At 46.6% G+C, this 13,480-nt stretch overlaps 4 non-coding genes and 24 pseudogenes across 4 annotated transcripts; all 28 read left to right on the top strand.

The window, feature by feature from the left end:
* Positions 1-157: 157 nt before the first annotated feature.
* Positions 158-276, top strand: LOC148244865 (5S ribosomal RNA). Its single transcript, XR_015814366.1, has one exon. It is a non-coding gene; the product is annotated as a 5S ribosomal RNA (ribosomal RNA).
* Positions 277-480: 204 nt separating this feature from the next.
* LOC148244864 (5S ribosomal RNA) lies at positions 481-597 on the top strand (annotated as a pseudogene).
* A 206-nt stretch (positions 598-803) lies between these two features.
* LOC148244863 (5S ribosomal RNA) lies at positions 804-922 on the top strand (annotated as a pseudogene).
* Positions 923-1,131: 209 nt separating this feature from the next.
* Positions 1,132-1,249, top strand: LOC148244862 (5S ribosomal RNA; annotated as a pseudogene).
* Positions 1,250-1,453: 204 nt separating this feature from the next.
* Positions 1,454-1,572, top strand: LOC148244861 (5S ribosomal RNA; annotated as a pseudogene).
* A 559-nt stretch (positions 1,573-2,131) lies between these two features.
* Positions 2,132-2,249, top strand: LOC148244860 (5S ribosomal RNA; annotated as a pseudogene).
* A 204-nt stretch (positions 2,250-2,453) lies between these two features.
* Positions 2,454-2,572, top strand: LOC148244859 (5S ribosomal RNA; annotated as a pseudogene).
* Positions 2,573-2,781: 209 nt separating this feature from the next.
* LOC148244858 (5S ribosomal RNA) lies at positions 2,782-2,900 on the top strand (annotated as a pseudogene).
* A 559-nt stretch (positions 2,901-3,459) lies between these two features.
* Positions 3,460-3,578, top strand: LOC148244857 (5S ribosomal RNA; annotated as a pseudogene).
* Positions 3,579-3,783: 205 nt separating this feature from the next.
* On the top strand, positions 3,784-3,902 carry LOC148244856 (5S ribosomal RNA; annotated as a pseudogene).
* A 205-nt stretch (positions 3,903-4,107) lies between these two features.
* Positions 4,108-4,226, top strand: LOC148244855 (5S ribosomal RNA; annotated as a pseudogene).
* Positions 4,227-4,431: 205 nt separating this feature from the next.
* On the top strand, positions 4,432-4,550 carry LOC148244854 (5S ribosomal RNA; annotated as a pseudogene).
* A 189-nt stretch (positions 4,551-4,739) lies between these two features.
* On the top strand, positions 4,740-4,858 carry LOC148244853 (5S ribosomal RNA). The gene has a single exon (XR_015815574.1). It is a non-coding gene; the product is annotated as a 5S ribosomal RNA (ribosomal RNA).
* A 561-nt stretch (positions 4,859-5,419) lies between these two features.
* LOC148244852 (5S ribosomal RNA) lies at positions 5,420-5,537 on the top strand (annotated as a pseudogene).
* Positions 5,538-5,741: 204 nt separating this feature from the next.
* LOC148244851 (5S ribosomal RNA) lies at positions 5,742-5,860 on the top strand (annotated as a pseudogene).
* Positions 5,861-6,066: 206 nt separating this feature from the next.
* Positions 6,067-6,185, top strand: LOC148244850 (5S ribosomal RNA; annotated as a pseudogene).
* Positions 6,186-6,746: 561 nt separating this feature from the next.
* LOC148244849 (5S ribosomal RNA) lies at positions 6,747-6,864 on the top strand (annotated as a pseudogene).
* A 203-nt stretch (positions 6,865-7,067) lies between these two features.
* Positions 7,068-7,186, top strand: LOC148244848 (5S ribosomal RNA; annotated as a pseudogene).
* A 209-nt stretch (positions 7,187-7,395) lies between these two features.
* Positions 7,396-7,514, top strand: LOC148244847 (5S ribosomal RNA; annotated as a pseudogene).
* Positions 7,515-8,076: 562 nt separating this feature from the next.
* LOC148244846 (5S ribosomal RNA) lies at positions 8,077-8,195 on the top strand (annotated as a pseudogene).
* Positions 8,196-8,400: 205 nt separating this feature from the next.
* LOC148244845 (5S ribosomal RNA) lies at positions 8,401-8,519 on the top strand. Its single transcript, XR_015815794.1, has one exon. It is a non-coding gene; the product is annotated as a 5S ribosomal RNA (ribosomal RNA).
* A 1,072-nt stretch (positions 8,520-9,591) lies between these two features.
* On the top strand, positions 9,592-9,708 carry LOC148244844 (5S ribosomal RNA; annotated as a pseudogene).
* A 204-nt stretch (positions 9,709-9,912) lies between these two features.
* Positions 9,913-10,031, top strand: LOC148244843 (5S ribosomal RNA; annotated as a pseudogene).
* Positions 10,032-10,239: 208 nt separating this feature from the next.
* On the top strand, positions 10,240-10,358 carry LOC148244842 (5S ribosomal RNA; annotated as a pseudogene).
* A 208-nt stretch (positions 10,359-10,566) lies between these two features.
* On the top strand, positions 10,567-10,685 carry LOC148244841 (5S ribosomal RNA; annotated as a pseudogene).
* Positions 10,686-11,247: 562 nt separating this feature from the next.
* Positions 11,248-11,366, top strand: LOC148244840 (5S ribosomal RNA). Its single transcript, XR_015814961.1, has one exon. It is a non-coding gene; the product is annotated as a 5S ribosomal RNA (ribosomal RNA).
* Positions 11,367-11,929: 563 nt separating this feature from the next.
* On the top strand, positions 11,930-12,048 carry LOC148244839 (5S ribosomal RNA; annotated as a pseudogene).
* A 202-nt stretch (positions 12,049-12,250) lies between these two features.
* On the top strand, positions 12,251-12,369 carry LOC148244838 (5S ribosomal RNA; annotated as a pseudogene).
* The last annotated feature ends 1,111 nt before the right edge of the window (positions 12,370-13,480 follow it).

Genomic DNA, 13,480 nt, shown 5'->3' with positions numbered 1-13,480 from the left:
TCCGTAGATTTATTCGCAAATATGAGTCACGGCGCCGTGGTATTTTACTTGATTTTTGAACGAGAACGAGAGGTGCAGTGCGCACGCACAAGGAAACAAATGACGGGTGGGGGAAGAAAGGAGAAGGAGTGTATGTATTTGCACCGCAAAATTAAACAGGTGCGATCATACCAGCACTAATGCACCGGATCCCATCAGAACTCCGCAGTTAAGTGTGTTTGGGCGAGAGTAGTACTCGGATGGGTGACCTCTTGGGAAGTCCTCGTGTTGCACCCATCTTTTTGCAGATGATTCTTTCGACGTTACGCGCGACTTGATTTATGGTCCGCAGGTTTATTCCAAATGTGAGTCACGGCGCCGTGGCATTTTACTTGATATTAGAACGAATACGGGAGGTGCAGTGCGCACGCACAAGGAAACAAATGACAGGAGGAGGAAGAAAAGAGAAGGAGTGTATGTATTTGAAGCGCAAAATTAAACAAGTGGCATCATACCAGCACTAATGCACTGGATCCCATCAGAACTCTGCAGTTAAGCGTGCTTGGGCGAGAGTAGTACTCGGATGGATGACCTCTTGGGAAGTCCTCGTATCACAACAATTTTTTTTCAGATGGGTCGTTCGACGTTACGCGCAACTGGAACTATGGTCCGCTGGTTTATACGCAAATGGGAGTCAAGAAGCAGGGGTATTTTAATCGATATTAGAACGAGAATGAGAGGTGCAGTGTGAACGCACAAAGAAACAAATGATGGGAGGGGGGGAGGGAAGAAGGAGTGTATGTATTTTCAGCACGAAATTAAACAGGTGCGGTCACACCAGCACAAATGCACCGGATTTCATCAGAACTCCGCAGTTAAGTGTGCTTTGGCGAAAGTAGTACAATGATGGGTTACCTCCTGGGAAGTTCTCGTGTTGCACCCATTTTTTTTTTTTCAGATGTGTCGTTCGACATTATGCGCGACTTTAATTATGGTCCGCAGATTTATTCGCAAATGTGAGTCACGGCGCCGTGGCATTTTACATGATATTTGAACGACAACGAGAGGTGCAGTGCGCACGCACAAGGAAACAAATGACTGGAGGGGGAAGAAAGGAGGAGGAGTTTATGTATTTGCAGCACAAAATTAAACAGCTGCGATCATACCAGCACTAATGAACCGGATCCCATCAGAACTCCGCAATTAAGTGTGCTTGGGCAAGAGTAGTACTCGGATGGGGACCTCCTGAGAAGTCCTCGTGTCGCACCAATTTTTTTTCAAACGGGTCGTTCGACGCTACGCGCCTCTGGAACTAGGGTCCGCTGGTTTATACGCAAATGTGACTCAAGAAGCAGGGGCATTTTAATCGATATTAGAACGAGAAGGAGAGATGAAGTGTGAACGCACAAGGAAACAAATGACGGAGGGGGAAGAAAGGAGAAGGAGTGTATGTATTTGCAGCGCGAAATTAAACAGGTGCGATCATACCAGCACTAAAGCCTCGGATCCCATCAGAACTCGGCAGTTAGGTGTGCTTGGGCGAGAGTAGTACTCGGATGGGTGACCACTTGGGAAGCCCTCGTGTTGCACCTTTTTTTTCTCGGATGTGTTGTTCGACGTTACGCGCGAATGAAATTATAAACTGCTGGTTCATTTACAAAGGTGAGTCACGGTGCTGGGGCATATTACTTGATATTTGAACGAGAAAGAGAGATGCAGAGTGCACGCACAAGGAAACAAATGACGGGAAAAGGGATGGGAGGAGAAAGAGTGTACGTATTTGCAGTGCAGAATGAAACATGAGGGATCATACCAGCACTAATGCAACGGATTCTATCAGAACTCCGCAGTTAAGGGTGCTTGGGCGAGAAAAGTACTTAGATGGGTGATCCTGCGAAGTCCTTATATTTCACCCATTTTCTTGGGAGGTCCTCGTGTTGCACCCATCTTTTTGCAGATGATTCTTTCGACGTTACGCGCGACTTGATTTATGGTCTGCAGGTTTAGTCGCAAATGTGAGTCACGGCGCAGTGGCATTTTACTTGATATTAGAACGAGTACGGGAGGTGCAGTGCGCACGCACAAGGAAACAAATGACGGGATGATGAAGAAAAAGGAAGGAGAGTATGTATTTAAAGCGCAGAATTAAAAAAGTGGCATCATACCAGCACTAATGCACTGGATCCCATCAGAACTCAGCAGTTAAGCGTGCTTGGGCGAGAGTAGTACTCGGATGGGTGACCTCTTGGGAAGTCCTCGTATCGCAACAATTTTTTTTCAGATGGGTCGTTCGACGTTACGCGCGACTGGAACTATGGTCCACTGGTTTATACGCAAATGTGAGTCAAGAATCAGGGGCATTTTAATCGATATTAGAACGAGAAGGAGAGGTGCAGTGTGAACGCACAAGGAAACAAATGATGGGAGGGGGCGACAGAAGAAGGAGTGTATATATTTTCAGCACGAAATTAAACAGGTGCGGTCACACCAGCACGAATGCAACGGATCCCATTAGAACTCCGCAGTTAATTGTACTTTGGCGAAAGTAGTACAATGATGGGTTACCTCCTGGGAAGTTCTCGTGTTGCACCCATTTTCTTTTTTTCAGATGTGCCGTTCGACGTTACGCGCGACTTTAATTATTGTCCGCAGATTTATTCGCAAATGTGAGTGACGGCGCCGTGGCATTTTACTTGATATTTGAACGAGAACGAGAGGTGCAGTGCGCACGCACAAGGAAACAAATGACGGGAGGGGGAAGAAAGGAGAAGGAGTTTATGTATTTGCAGCGCGAAATTAAACAGGTGCGATCATACCAGCACTAATGCACCGGATCCCATCAGAACTCCGCAGTTAAGTGTGCTTGGGTGAGTGTAGTACTCACATGGGTGACCTCTTAGGAAGTCCTCGTGTCGCACCAATTTTTTTTCAGACGGGTCGTTCGACTTTACGCGCGACTGGAACAAGGGTCCGCTGGTTTATACGCAAATGTGAGTCAAGAAGCAGGGGCATTTTAATCGATATTAGAACGAGAGGGAGAGGTGCAGTGTGAACGCACAAGGAAACAATTGATGGGAAAGGGAGGGAAGGAGATGGAGTGTATGTATTTTCAGCACGAAATGAAACAAGTGCGATCATACCAGCACTAATGCAACGGATTCTATCAGAACTGCGTAGGTAAGGGTGCTTGGGCGAGAGTAGTACTAGCATGGGTTACCTCCTGCGAAGTCCTTATATTTCACCCATTTTCTTATGAAGTCCTCGTGTTGCACCCATTTTTTTGCAGATGATTCTTTCGATGTTACGCGCGACTTGAATTATGGTCCTCAGGTTTATTCGCAAATGTGAGTCACGGCGCTGTAGCATTTTACTTGATATTAGAACGAGAACGGGAGGTGCAGTGCGCACGCACAAGGAAACGAATGACGGGAGGGGGAAGAAAGGGGAATGAGTTTATGTATTCGCAGCGCGAAATTAAACAGGTGCGATTATACCAGCACTAATGCACTGGATCCCATTAGAACTCCGCAGTGAAGTGTGCTTGGGCGAGATTAGTACACGGATGGGTGACCTCCTGGGAAGTTCTCGTGTCGCACCAATTTTTTTTCAGACGGGTCGTTCCATGTTACGCGCGTCTGGAACTAGGATTCGCTTGTTTATACGCAAATGTGAGTCAAGAAGCAGGGGCATTTTAATCAATATTAGAACGAGAATGAGAGGTGAAGTGTGAACGCACAAGGAAACAAATGACAGGAGGGGGAAAAAAGGAGAAGGAGTTTATGTATTTTCAGCGCGAAATTAAAAAGGTGCGATCATACCAGCACTAAAGCCTCGGATCCCATCAGAACTCCGCAGTTAGGTGTGCTTGGGCGAGAGTAGTACTCGGATGGGTGACCACTTGGGAAGCCCTCGTGTTGCACCTATTTTTTTTCGGATGGGTTGTTCGACGTTACGCGCGAATGGAATTATAAACCGTTGGTTCATTTGCAAAGGTGAGTCACGGTGCCGGGGCATATTACTTGATATTAGAACGAGAAAGAGAGATGCAGAGTGCACGCACAAGGAATCAAATGACGGGAGGGGGAAGAAAGGAGAAGGAGTTTATGTATTTGTAGCGCGAAATTAATCAGGTGCGATCATACCAGCACTAATGCAACAGATCCCATCATAACTCCGCAGTTAAGTGTGCTTGGGCGAGAGTAGTACTCGGATGGGTGACCAGTTGGTAAGTCCTCGTGTCGCACCCATTTTTTTGCAGATGATTCTTTCGACGTTACGCACGACTTGAATTATGGTCCTCAGGTTTATTCGCAAATGTGAGTCACGGCGCTGTAGCATTTTACTTGATATTAGAACGAGAACGGAAGGTGCAGTGCGCACGCACAAGGAAACAAATGACGGGAGGGGGAAGAAAGGGGAATGAGTTTATGTATTTGCAGCACAAAATTAAACAGGTACGATCATACCAGCACTAATGCACCGGATCCCATCAGAACTCCGCAGTGAAGTGTGCTTGGCCGAGATTAGTACTCGGATGGGTGACCTCCTGGGAAGTCCTCGTGTCGCACTAATTTTTTTTTTCAGACGGGAAATTCGACGTTACGCGCGACTGGAACTAGGGTCCACTGGTTTATACGCAAATATGAGTCAAGAAGCAAGAGCATTTTAATGAGAGGTGAAGTGTGAACGCACAAGGAAACAAATGATGGAAGGGGGAAGAAAGGAGAAGGAGTGTATGTATTTGCAGCGCGAAGCTAAACTGGTGCGATCATACCAGCACTAAAGCTCCAGATCCCATCAGAACTCCGCAGTTAAGTGTGCTTGGGTGAGGGTAGTACTCGGATGGGTGACCACTTGGGAAGCCCTCGTGTTGCACCTATTTTTTTTCGGATGGGTTGTTCGACGTTACACGCGAATGGAATTTTAAACCGCTGATTCATTTGCAAAGGTGAATCACGGTGCCGGGGCATATTACTTGATATTAGAACGAGAAAGAGAGATGCAGAGTGCACCCACAAGGAAACAAATGATGGGAGGTGGGATAGGAGGAGAAAGAGTGTATGTATTTGCAGTGCAGAATGAAACATGAGGGATCATACCAGCACTAATGCAACGGATTCTATCAGAACTCCGCAGTTAAGGGTGCTTGGGCGAGAAAAGTACTCGGATGGGTGACCTAATGCGAAGTCCATATATTTCACCCATTTTCTTGGGAGGTCCTCGTGTTGCACCCATCTTTTTGTAAATGATTCTTTCGACGTTACGCGCGACTTGATTTATGGTCCACAGGTTTATTCGCAAATGTGAGTCACGGCGCCGTGGCATTTTACTTGATATTAGAACGAGTACGGGAGGTGCAGTGCGCACGCACAAGGAAACAAATGACGGGAGGAGGAAGAAAAGAGAAGGAGTGTATGTATTTGAAGCGCAAAATTAAACAAGTGGCATCATACAAGCACTAATGCACCGGATCCCGTCAGAACTCCGCAGTTAAGTGTGCTTGGGCGAGAGTAGTACTCATATGGGTGACCTCCTGGTAAGTCCTCGTATCGCAACAATTTTTTTTCAGATGGGTCGTTCGACGTTACGCGCGACTGGAACTATGGTTTGCTGGTTTATACGCAAATGTGAGTCAAGAATCAGGGGCATTTTAATCGATATTAGAACGAGAATGAGAGGTGCAGTGTGAACGCACAAGGAAACAAATGATGGGAGAGGGGGAGGGAAGAAGGAGTGTATGTATTTTCAGCACGAAATTAAACAGGTGCGGTCACACCAGCACAAATGCACCGGATCCCATCAGAACTCCGCAGTTAAGTGTGCTTTAGCGAAAGTAGTACAATGATGGGTTACCTCCTGGGAAGTTCTCGTGTTGCACCCATTTTCTTTTTTTCAGATGTGCCATTCGACGTTACGCGCGACTTTAATTATGGTCCGTAAATTTATTCGCAAATGTGAGTCACGGTGCCGTGGCATTTTACTTGATATTTGAACGAGAACGTGAGGTGCAGTGCGCACGCACAAGGAAACAAATGACGGGAGGGGGAAGAAAAGAGGAGTTTATGTATTTGCAGCGCGAAATTAAACAGGTGCGATCATACCAGCACTAAAGCTCCGGATCTAAACAGAACTCTGCAGTTAAGTGTGCTTGGGCGAGAGTAGTACTCGGATGTGTGACCACTTGGGAAGCCCTCGTGTTGTTCCTATTTTTTTTCGGATGGGTTGTTCGACGTTACGCGTGAATGGAATTATAAACCGCTGGTTCATTTGCAAAGGTGAGTCACGGTGCCGGGGCATATTACTTGATATTAGAACGAGAAAGAGAGATACAGAGTGCACGCACAAGGAAACAAATGACGGGAGGGGGGATGGGAGGAGAAAGAGTGTATGTATTTACAGTGCAGAATGAAACATGAGGGATCATACCAGCACTAATGCAACTGATTCTATCAGAACTCCGGAGTTAAGGGTGCTTGGGCGAGAAAAGTACTCGGATGGGTGACCTCCTGCGAAGTCCTTATATTTCACCCATTTTCTTGGGAGGTCCTCGTGTTGCACCCATCTTTTTGCAGATGATTCTTTCGACGTTACGCGCGACTTGATTTATGGTCCGCAGGTTTATTCGCAAATGTGAGTCACGGCGCCGTGGCATTTTACTTGATATTAAAACGAGTACGGGAGGTGCAGTGCGCACGCACAAGAAAACAAATGACGGGAGGAGGAAGAAAAGAGAAGGAGTGTATGTATTTGAAGCGCAAAATTAAACAAGTGGCATCATACCAGCACTAATGCACTGGATCCCATTAGAACTCTGTAGTTAAGTGTGCTTGGGCGAGAGTAGTACTCGGATGGGTGACCTCTTAGGAAGTTCTCGTATCGCAACAATTTTTTTTCAGATGGGTCGTTCGACGTTACGCGCGACTGGAACTATGGTCCGCTGGTTTATACGCAAATGTGAGTCAAGAATCAGGGGCATTTTAATCGATATTAGAACGAGAAGGAGAGGTGCAGTGTGAACGCACAAGGAAACAAATGATGGGAGGGGGGAGGGAAGAGGGAGTGTATGTATTTTCAGCACGAAATTAAACAGGTGCGGTCATACCAGCACAAATGCACCGGATCCCATCAGAACTACGCAGTTAAGTTTGCTTTGGCGAAAGTAGTACAATGATGGGTTACCTCATGGGAAGTTCTCGTGTTGCACCCATTTTCTTTTTTTCAGATGTGTCGTTCGACGTTACGCACGACTTAAATTATGGTCTGCAGATTTATTCGCAAATGTTAGTCACGGCGCCGTGGTATTTTACTTGATATTTGAACGAGAACGAGAGGTGCAGTACGCACGCACAAGGAAACAAATGACGGGAGGGGGAAGAAAGGAGAAGGAGTTTATGTAGTTGCAGCGCGAAATTAAACAGGTGCAATCATACCAGCACTAATGCACCGGATCCCATCAGAACTCCGCAGTTAAGTGTGCTTGGGCGAGAGTAGTACTCAGATTGGAGACCTCCTGGGAAGTCCTCGTATCGCACTAATTTTTTTTCAGACGGGTCGTTCGACGTTACGCGCGACTGGAACTAGGGTCCACTGGTTTATACGCAAATGTGAGTCAAGAAGCAGGGGCATTTTAATCGATATTAGAACGAGAAAGAGAGATGCAGAGTGCACGCACAAGGAAACAAATGACGGGAGGAGGGATGGAGGGAGAAAAAGTGTATGTATTTGCAGCGCAGAATGAAACATGAGCAATCATACCAGCACCAATGCAACGAATTCTATCAGAACTCCGCAAGTTAAGGGTGCTTGGGTGAGAGTAGGACTAGGATGGGTGACCTCCTGCTAAGTCCTTATATTTCACCCATTTTCTTAGGAAGTCCTCGTGTTGCACCTATTTTTTTGCAGATGATTCTTTCGACGATACGTGCGACTTGAATTATGGTCCTCAGGTTTATTCGCAAATGTGAGTAACGGCACCGTAGCATTTTACTTGATATTAGAACGAGCACGGGAGATGCATATGCGCACGCACAAGGAAACAAATGACGGGAGGGGGAAGAAAGGAGAAGGAGTTTATGTATTTGCAGCGCAGAATTAAACAGGTGCGATCATACCATCACTAATGCACTGGATCCCATCAGAACTCCGCAGTTAAGTGTGCATGGGCGAGAGTAGTACTCAGATGGGTGACCTCATGGGAAGTCCTCGTGTCGCACCAATTTTTTTTCAGACGGGTCGTTCGACGTTACGCGCGACTGGAACTAGGGTCCGCTGGTTTATACTCAAATGTGAGTAAAAAAGAAAGGGCATTTTAATCGATATTAGAACGAGAAGGATAGGTGCAGTTTGAACGCACAAGGAAACAATTGATGGGAGGGGGAGGGAAGGAGAAGGAGTGTATTTATTTTCAGCACGAAATGAAACAGGTGCGATCATACCAGCACTAATGCAACGGATCCCATCAGAACTCCGCAGTAAAGTGTGCTTGGGCGAGGGTAGTACTTGGATGGGTGACCACCTGGGAAGCCCTCGTGTTGCACCTATTTTTTTTCGGATGGGTTGTTCGACGTTACGCGCGAATGGAATTATAATCCGCTGGTTCATTTGCAAAGGTGAGTCACGGTGCACTGGATCCCATCAGAACTTCGCAGTTAAGTGTGCTTGGCGAGATTAGTACTCGGATGGTTGACCTCCTGGGAAGTCCTCGTGTCGCACCAATTTTTTTTCAGACGGGTCTTTCGACGTTACGCGCGACTGGAACTAGGGTCCGTTGGTTTATACGCAAATGTGCTTCAAGAAGCAGGGGCATTTTAATCGATATTAGAACGAGAAGCAGAGGTGCAGTGTGAACGCACAAGGAAACAATTGATGGGAGGGGGAGGGAAGGAGAAGGAGTGTATGTATTTTCAGCACGAAATGAAACAGGTGCGATCATACCAGCACTAATGCAACGGATTCTATCAGAACTCCGTAGGTAAGGGTGCTTGGGTGAGAGTAGTACTAGCATGGGTTACCTCCTACGAAGTCCTTATATTTCACCCATTTTCTTGTGAAGTCCTCATGTTGCACCCATTTTTTTGCAGATGATTCTTTCGATGTTACGCGCGACTTGAATTATGGTCCTCAGGTTTATTCGCAAATGTGAGTCACGGCGCTGTAGAATTTTACTTGATATTAGAACGAGAACGGGAGGTGCAGTGCGCACGCACAAGGAAACAAATGACGGGAGGGGGAAGAAAGGGGAATGAGTTTATTTATTTGCAGCGCAAAATTAAACAGGTGCAATCATACCAGCACTAATGCACCGGATCCCATCAGAACTCCGCAGTTATGTGTGCTCGGATGGGTGACCTCCTCCGATGTCATTATATTTCACCCATTTTCTTGGGAGGTCCTCGTGTTGCACCCATCTTTTTGCAGATGATTCTTTCGACGTTACGCGGGACTTGATTTATGGTCCGCAGGTTTATTCGCAAATGTGAGTCACGGCACCGTGGTTTTTTACTTGATATTAGAACGAGTACGGGAGGTGCAGTGCGCACGCACAAGAAAACAAATGACGGGAGGAGGAAGAAAAGAGAAGGAGTGTATGTATTTGAAGCGCAAAATTAAACAAGTTGCATCATACCAGCACTAATGCACTAGATCCCATCAGAACTCTACAGTTAAGGGTGCTTGGGCGAGAGTAGTGCTCGTATGGGTGACCTCTTGGAAGTCCTCGTATCGCAACAATTATTTTTCAGATGGGTCGTTCGACGTTACGCGCGACTGGAACTATGGTCCGTTGGTTTATACGCAAATGTGAGTCAAGAAAAAGGGGCATTTTAATCGATATTAGAACGAGAAGGAGAGGTGCAGTGTGAACGCACAAGGAAACAAAGGATGGGAGGGGGGGAGGGAAGAAGGAGTGTATGTATTTTCAGCACGAAATTAAACAGGTGCGGTCACACCAGCACAAATGCACCGGATCCCATCAGAATTCCGCAGGTAAGTGTGCTTTGGCGAAAGTAGTACAATGATGGGTTACCTCCTGGGAAGTTCTCGTGTTGCACCCATTTTCTTTTTTTCAAATGTGGCGTTCGACGTTACGCGCGACTTTAATTATGGTCCGCAGATTTATTCGCAAATGTGAGTGACGGCGCCGTGGCATTTTACTTGATATTTGAACGAGAACGAGAGGTGCAGTGCGCACGCACAAGGAAGCAAATGACGGGAGGGGGAAGAAAAGAGAAGGAGTTTATGTATTTGCAGGCGAAATTAAACAGGTGCGATCATACCAGCACTAATGCACCGGATCCCATCAGAAATCCGCAGTTAAGTGTGCTTTGGCGAAAGTAGTACAATGATGGGTTACCTCCTGGGAAGTTCTCGTGTTGCACCCATTTTCTTTTCTTCAGATGTGCCGTTCGACGTTATGCGCGACTTTAATTATGGTCAGCAGATTTATTCGCAAATGTGAGTGACGGCGCCGTGGCATTTTACTTGATATTTGAACGAGAACGAGAGGTGCAGTGCGCACGCACAAGGAAACAAATGACGGGAGGGGGAAGAAAGGAGAGGAGTTTATGTATTTGCAGCGTGGAATTGAAGGGGCGCGATCATACCAGCACTAATGCGCCGGATCCCATCAGAACTCCGCAGTTAAGTGTGCTTGGGCAAGAGTAGTACTCGGATGGGTGACCTCCTGGGAAGTCCTCGTGTCGCACCAATTTTTTTTTCAGACGGGTCGTTCGACGTTACGCGCGACTAGAACTATGGTCCGTTGGTTTATACGCAAATGTGAGACAAGAAGTAGGGGCATTTTAATCAATATTAGAACGAGAAGGAGAGATACAGAGTGCACGCACATGGAAACAAATGACGGGAGGGGGGATGGAGGGAGAAAAAGTGTATGTATTTGCAACGCAGAATGAAACATGAGCCATCATACCAGCACCAATGCAACGGATTCTATCAGAACTCCACAAGTTAAGGGTGCTTGGGCGAGAGTAGCACTAGGATGGGTGACCTCCTGCGAAGTCCTTATATTTCACCCATTTTCTTAGGAAGTCCTCGTGTTGCACCCATTTTTTTGCAGATGATTCTTTCGACGATACGCGCGACTTGAATTATGGTCCTCAGGTTTATTCGCAAATGTGAGTCACGGCACCGTAGCATTTTACTTGATATTAGAACGAGCACGGGAGGTGCAGTGCGCACGCACAAGGAAACAAATGACGGGAGGGGGAAGAAAGGAGAAGGAGTTTATGTATTTGTAGCGCAAAATTATATGGGTGCGATCATACCAGCACTAATGCACCGGATCCCATCAGAACTCCGCAGTTAAGTGTGCTTGGGCAAGAGTAGTACTCGGATGGGTGACCTCCTGTGAAGTCCTTGTGTCGCACAAATTTATTTTCAGACGGGTCGTTCGACGTTAAGCACGACTTGAACTAGGGTCCGCTGGTTTATACGCAAATGTGAATCAAGAAGCAAAGGCATTTTAATCGATATTAGAACGAGAAGGAGAGGTGCAGTGTGAACGCACAAGGAAACAATTGATGGGAGGGGGAGGGAAGGAGAAGGAGTGTATGTATTTTCAGCACGAAATAAAACAGGTGCGATCATACCAGCACTAATGCAATGGATTCTATCAGAACTCCGTAGGTAAGGGTGCTTGGGCGAGAGTAGTAGTAGCATGGGTTAGCTCCTGCGAAGTCCTTATATTTCACCCATTTTCTTGTGAAGTACTCGTGTTGCACCCATTTTCTTTTTTTCAGATGTGCCGTTCGACGTTACGCGTGATTTTAATTATGGTCCGCAGATTTATTCGCAAATGTGAGACACGGCGCCATGGCATTTTACTTGATATTTGAACGAGAACGAGAGGTGCAGTGCGCACGCACAAGGAAACAAATGACGGGAGGGGGAAGAAAGGAGAAGGATTTTATGTATTTGCAGCGCGGAATTAAATGGCTGCGATCATACCAGCACTAATACACCAGATCCCCTTAGAACTCTGCAGTTAAGTGTGCTTGGGCGAGAGTAGCACTCGGATGGGTGACCTCCTGGGAAGTCCTCATGTCGCACCAATTTTTTTTCAGACGGGTCGTTCGACGTTACGCGCGTATGGAACTAGGGTCCGCTGGTTTATACGCAAATGTGAGTCAAGAAGCAGGGGCATTTTAATCGATATTAGAATGAGAATGAGAGGTGAAGTGTGAACGCACAAGGAAACAATTTACGGGAGGGGGAAGAAAGGAGGAGTGTATGTATTTGCAGCGCGAAATTAAACCGGTGCGATCATACCAGCACTACAGCCCCGGATCCCATCAGAACTCCGCAGTTAAGTGTGCTTGGGCGAGAGTAGTACTCGGATCGGTGACCACCTGGGAAGCCCTCGTGTTGCACCTATTTTTTTTCGGATGGGTTGTTCGACGTTACGCGCGAATAGAATTATAAACCGCTGGTTCATTTACAAAGGTGAGTCATAGTGCCGGGGCATATTACTTGATATTAGAACGAGAAAGAGAGATGCAGAGAGCACGCACAAGGAAACAAATGACGGGAGGGGGGATGGGAGGAGAAAGAGTGTATGTATTTGCAGTGCAAAATGAAACATGAGGGATCATACCAGCACTAATGCAATGGATTCTATCAGAACTCCGCAGTTAAGGGTGCTTGAGCGAGAAAAGTACTCGGATGGGTGACCTCCTGCGAAGTCCTTATATTTCACCCATTTTCTTGGGAGGTCCTCGTGTTGCACCCATCTTTTTACAGATGATTCTTTCGACGTTACGCGCGACTTGATTTATAGTCCGCAGGTTTATTCGCAAATGTGAGTTATGGCGCCGTGGCATTTTATTTGATATTAGAACGAGTACGGGAGGTGCAGTGCGCACGCACAAGGAAACAAATGACGGGATGAGGAAGAAAAGAGAAGGAGTGTATGTGTTTGAAGCGCAAAATTAAACAAATGGCATCATACCAGCACTAATGCACTGGATCCCATCAGAACTCTGCAATTAAGTGTGCTTGGGCGAGAGTAGTACTCGGATGGCTGACCTCCTGGGAAGTCCTCACGTCGCACTAATTTTTTTCAGATGGGTCGTTCGACGTTACGCGCGACTGGAACGAGGGTCCGCTGGTTTATACGCAAATGTGAGTCGAGAAGCAGGGGCATTTTAATCGATATTAGAACGAGAAGGAGAGGTGTAGTGTGAACGCACAAGGAAACAATTGATGGGAGGGGGAGGGAAGGAGAAGGAGTGTATGTATTTTCAGCACGAAATGAAACAGGTGCGATCATACCAGCACTAATGCAACGGATTCTATCAAAACTCCGTAGGTAAGGGTGCTTGGGCGAGAGTAGTTCTAGCATGGGTTACCTCCTGCGAACTCCTTATATTTCACCCATTTTCTTAGGAAGTTCTCGTGTTGCACCCATTTTTTTGCAGATGATTCTTTCGACGATACGCGCGACTTGAATTATGGTCCTCAGGTTTATTCGCAAATGTGAGTCACG

This window comes from Carica papaya, chromosome 8 (assembly GCF_054855325.1).
Source record: "Carica papaya isolate Zhongbai chromosome 8, ASM5485532v1, whole genome shotgun sequence".
Taxonomy (NCBI): domain Eukaryota; kingdom Viridiplantae; phylum Streptophyta; class Magnoliopsida; order Brassicales; family Caricaceae; genus Carica; species Carica papaya.
Note: the sequence above shows the minus strand (reverse complement) of the source record. Positions and strands in the feature narration are given on the sequence as shown.